The 5,583-nt window shown below is 40.8% G+C and overlaps 1 non-coding gene across 1 annotated transcript; it reads left to right on the top strand.

Moving 5' to 3' along the window:
- Nucleotides 1-4,849: 4,849 nt before the first annotated feature.
- Trnag-gcc (transfer RNA glycine (anticodon GCC)) lies at nt 4,850-4,920 on the top strand. The gene has a single exon. It is a non-coding gene; the product is annotated as a tRNA-Gly (tRNA).
- Nucleotides 4,921-5,583: the final 663 nt, after the last annotated feature.

Raw genomic sequence — 5,583 nt, 5'->3', positions numbered from 1 at the left:
AGCTAACAATAGGAGATAACCAGCAGCTTGTTTTAAAAAAGCCCTTTTCTTTCTAATTTACTTGATTAAATTTAATTAGTAGAAGCATGAACATGGCTTAGCGGTACAGCGACATTTTATTGTTAATGCGGTACGCACCTTAAGTCTTTTTCCTTCGTCTTTCTTTATTGTTTACTTAGATTCATTCCACCACCTTCTTGATGGGATCTCCAGAACATGCTTCATTTTAATGTTTCGTGATAATAACGGACAAAATAGTTCTCCATCGGTAAAGGTGAGAAAAGTAATGACATGTAACCAAATTGAACAAACCATATTGTCATTTACCAGAACTAGTTTGCGGAACTCGTGTTGTTACGGCCTTCCGGCCAAAGACTAATTTGATGCAGCTTTCCACGCTAGTCCAGCGTGTGCAAGACAACAACGAGAAACTATAGCTAATCCAGAGGCATACCGACAATAATTCTTCCCACGCGCCATTCGTGAGTATCCGCGGACCATGTGGGTCACTCCCCACAGACGCGTATGGAAGTTTATTTGGCGTCCTCCGTTCGTTTCCGCCTTCACTTCGTCACATCCGTTAAATACACGGCGCCAAGCGATCGCGAGAAAAGGTTCGTTTCGTTCCGTACACGCGTTCACTGTTGACCTGCGCTCACGTAATCGGACGACGGGATTGTCACTGAGGACTGTACACTTTGCGGGATCGGTGTTCGAGTGGAACCGTTATGCCGACACAATTATCGCAATCGACTGTTAATGGACATTGAAATCTGATTTCTTTTTTGTCACTTGCTCCTTTGCCCATTTGGCAGAATAAATACATTTTTGGCAAGTGTACTTATCAATTCCTGTTATCACAACTTCAACATAGCCTACATCCTGAACAAAGTGCACGGGTGCGACGCACGAGTGACTTGTAAGCGGCGATATCCACACGTTTCCGCTTCATGCAGTCTGTTAGAATACCGTAGTTTTTTCGTGCTGACTGTGTATTTGAATTCTACGTAAATTGCTTCAGCTTACGTAGTTTGTTGAGGGGAAATTTGTAATTGAAAGGAAGAGTATGGCTTAATTTCCCGTCGATGATGCCGTCATTAGAGACGGAACACAGCTTTAGGAAGGAAACTAGCTGTGTCTTTTTCAAACGAAAGCACCCATTCTCCTTAAGCGTTCATGTTAATATTTTATGGTAGTTCACCCAAAGAGATAGCATGCTGTATCTCTTTGAGTAGTCCGCCCCATTAGCTCTGCGTGTTCGTTCAGAGAGCTGGTTGGCCTCGGTAATAAAAAACTGAGTGGAAGGATCAACAAACGAACTTTCACGTGGACGGCGCTTTGGATTGCGACGCACGGGGACCCGGGCTCGATTCGCGGCTGGGGTGCGAGATTTTCTCCTCTCAGGGACTGGGTACTGTGCTGTTCTCACCATCATTTCATCCCCATTGTCGACGAGCAAATTGCTCAATGTGGCACTCAATAAGACTTGTGCCTGGCGGCCAAACTTGGCCACTGCCGCCATACGCTCCCTTTCCGTTTCTTTGAGTTCACCGCTGTAGTGTTAGAATAATGGCAAGTTGATGCCCATGAGCTGGGAAACGTGCATGATGACGCTACAAAAAGTTTAGAAGTCTTAGAACGTATCTAGAATACATTTACGACCAGGCTGTATACGCCCCGGGACAACCGGGAGATCCGGGAATTTTTTCATCCGGGAAAAACCCGGAAATACTTTAGAATTCCGGGATTTCTTTTGTTTTAGTTTTCAGTTAATTTTTTGTAATTTTGAAGAAATAATACTCAAACAAAGGATATTATTTCATCCCGCTACTGCAGAATAATATTGCAGAAACAAAACATGAACGAGAGAAAAAAGCGAAAATAAAACCTAAGTTGCGAAGGAAATGCACCATGTACACAACGAAACACGGTGCTCATACAAGCGTCTGCCAGAAACAAAATGTGTCAAAGGCTGTAGGAAGACTATGCAGTGCTTCATGACAACAAATTGCCTCCGATGAGCATGACGTCACAACGGTTTACATTTGATTCGTGTTAGATGTTGCGAGCGGGCCCAAACGCATGCGCAGTTGAGTCACGCATGTACCTTCTCCCGCCTCTGGCCACAAAAGTGTGGCAGTTATCTGTATGAGCAAGCAGCAAGATTCTACACAGAAAAAATTTTTCTGGCGCACGCAAGCTGCCATATTCACTGGAAGCAAACCGGGGTATCTGCCACGGCTGGCAATTTCAGTCAAGCATTAATCGCCTTGCAGAACAATGAAGCTACTTTTTGTCGGTTTCCTAAAGAAATATAGCTTTATTAATCTTTTCCGTTGAGGCAGTCAATTTATTTGAAATGAAGTGTTTAATTCCACACTATTGGCTAGTTTCAACTGTTCGCTACATTTCAAAAGAGCACGCTTTCATCGTCTAGCACGAATGGCATTATGCCATAATAAAGAACCAAAAATGAGATAATACAGTATTGGCGTTCCAAGAAAATTTACAACCGATCTGGACGTACGAATATGCACTTTAAACAGAATTATGCATTTTAGCATGGTTCACGAAATTCCACTGATATCTTGTTTCTTTTATGACATAATGTAAGATCTTTTAATGTTTTACACCTATGAACAAACGGGCTTCCTGCGTCATCGTAGCTGCGCAAGCGCAGCTAACAGGTCGCAGGAAAATATTGCGAATAATTGATTGAAAAGCGTTACTTTCAAAGTAAATTTCCTTTTACGCATGATGAACTAAGTGCGAGAATGTGCGATGAATTTCTTAATCACAGAGTGTTTGACTAATTGAAAAATCAACTATTTGTGGACGACCGTTTAGAAAAAAATTCGAGCCCAGAAGATACGACATTTATGTCGGTATTAAAAATTTTACTGGCACGTTTGTGTGATGTATCTTAAAGTGTAACACGCGCAAAAAAGATCAACATTATACATGAAAGTTTAGCTTCTTTTGCAGCTTATTAATTTTAGAACCTAGTACTATAAGTGAAAACTCTGCTTTTCTTGTAGCAACACCATTTATATTAATTTACACCATTAACTTTTCCTATTTTTGTGTATATTCGCAACTTTACAGTGATAATGCTATTAGCTGACTACATCACGTGCCCTAAGCTCTGAATATCCGCTGTATCGGCTGGCGAGATCATGTGACATGATGAAAAATGAATCTCAATATCGATTTCAATGCTTCAGAAAGTAACGTGCGGTATTTGGTGGAATTCGAATTTTATACTTCCTTAATACGACAATATGCAGTGGACATGGCCTTTTTTCCGAATTTCGTTTGCTATACTGCTGAGAAATTCTACGCCGGTGTATAAAACCACTACCATTCAAAGGATTGATAAGTTTTACAGTTCCGAGGAAAAGTATACTGTCACTTAATACGGACAATGTCTGTTTTTAACCGGGAAATTTGGGAATTTTATTTCCTTGTCCATGTATACACCCTATATGACTCACTGCTGCTGAGCGATAAAGTCAATTTGAGAATGCGATGTTCGTAAACATTACTTACTAAGTCCCGCAGGTCTGTTCGTAGGCCTAGACCTATCGCAGTTATGGAACTCATTGTTCTGTGACTTATTTACTGTTTTTCCTGTAGACAACAAAGAAATCCAGTGCCTCTAAAGACGCCCGCAAGCTTTCGATATGAGGAGATTGTTTCACTTCCGAAACCGCGTTAGTATCACAGCGTTGTCGATAAAACGAGAGTGAGATGAATACCATCTATAAACCAAGAGAGAGGCAGGTGCTATGTGGGAATTTTAACTAGCGCTTGGTCTGCTCAGTTCTGATCGCTAGCAGTCGTGAAACCTCGTGCCAATGAATTTGCAGATGTTCGTCGCCAACTGTGCAGCGTAGTATTACTATGTGTTGACTGTATTGTTGCCTGCTTTATCGTTAGCTGTGTTTTGTTGCGTTATTTTCATTGAAGTTTTCCCGAAAGTGGGCGGTGATGCTGTTGTCGGCCCATAGCGAAGGTTACTGTCTACTCAAGAAAGTCTGGTATAAGGGAGCTCGCAGACGCTCTAAACATGGGCTTCTGTTAAATGCAAAGCTTGTTCCCCACCGCACCCCACGACTTCCCGCAAATTCCGTTGCCCACAACGACCGTTATCGAGATGCCAAATTATAGTTAGCGGGCGGCCCGGTCATACTTAACATTCCCCAGTCCAAGCGGACAAAGCCAGTAATACATTAGTCACAACGTAGAAGTTCGTACAAGAGCCTACTCCTTCAGCATTATTGCTGGAATATGCGGCAATATTGCCGTGAATTGGTACAATTTGACGAAAACTCCATTGCTGCCAGATATTGACCTAAAATAAAGCCCTGTCTAAAACGCCTTGCGTTAGTATTGATCAAGAATTTTGAACTGCAGGCTCAAGTTGGTTTGAGTCTTGGATTTAAATGTCGACGTCACAGTCGAATTAGTTTTCTTCAACAAGATCAGCTCAGTCCATACGTCATTCAGATTGCTACTCTTGTTTCAAACAGCAAAAGTGCAGCAACGCGGGCCAACTCAAATATTTTAAATGCTCGGAATATTTTATTTAAAAACAAAAGGAAAAAATTAAATAAGAGTGTCGCATTTACGCAAAACATATTGACAAAGTCAGATGGAAATCGCCGTATATGAAATGTATTCGCTAAGATGAAGATGGACAATTTATATTTGGAAGTTCTGATAAGATACATATAAGTGTCACGGCATATTGAAATACTAACGCCCAAAACAACGGCATCATTTTTATTAAAGCTTGCATGGCAAGGAATAGGTGTACAGTATCGAAAGTCACAGCTGTAGGTCGTCAGCATCGGTGGTTCAGTGGTAGAATGCTCGCCTGCCACGCGGGCGGCCCGGGTTCGATTCCCGGCCGATGCACAGTTTTTTTTGTTTTTTATGCATTGAAGTTAATTTCCTTCTGAGTACAGATTCTTACCTTCCGTTACTACTTCTTTGTCATTCAGCAGCCATGGCTGACAGACAGCGTCGATTTTACAACAATATTAGCACATTAAAATTGATAAAAAATGCAATTTAAACTATAATAGGCCCTACTGAAGTGCGTACTATAAAACACCAATTTGACAGCTAGATTACAGTACACATTACAATAATAAGACAATAATAGAGTGGCAGAGTTGGTGCTGTTTTCGTTGTACTGAATAAATAAAATAAATAAAGCTCATGTAGACACTGTTATATCACCAGAGAAATAGTCTTCTATTATGTACAAAGACTGATCTTTCGGTGTACACAAAATTTCAGTCTTGAATTGTTTGATTGGTAATGATGAATACCCTTAAGAACTTTAAATGATTTTAAGGCCAGCATTGGGAAGGTGTTCTGCATCTTAGTTAATCAACATTTTGGCCTGTCTATACTGTCTTTATAACGAGTGCTGTATTGAGGAACTACATTTGTCTTCCTGTAGCTCTCACGATTTGTCTTTGTGTGAACAATACAATTGAAAATATATTGACTGAAAACAGTCAGAACTCCCAATCTGGAAAAAAAAACTGGTTTGCAATGGTTAGTTTTTTT

This window comes from Schistocerca gregaria, chromosome 1 (assembly GCF_023897955.1).
Source record: "Schistocerca gregaria isolate iqSchGreg1 chromosome 1, iqSchGreg1.2, whole genome shotgun sequence".
In the NCBI taxonomy this organism is placed as follows: Eukaryota; Metazoa; Arthropoda; class Insecta; order Orthoptera; family Acrididae; genus Schistocerca; species Schistocerca gregaria.
The sequence above is the reverse complement of the archived record's forward strand: the minus strand, read 5'-3'. Positions and strand labels throughout refer to the sequence as shown.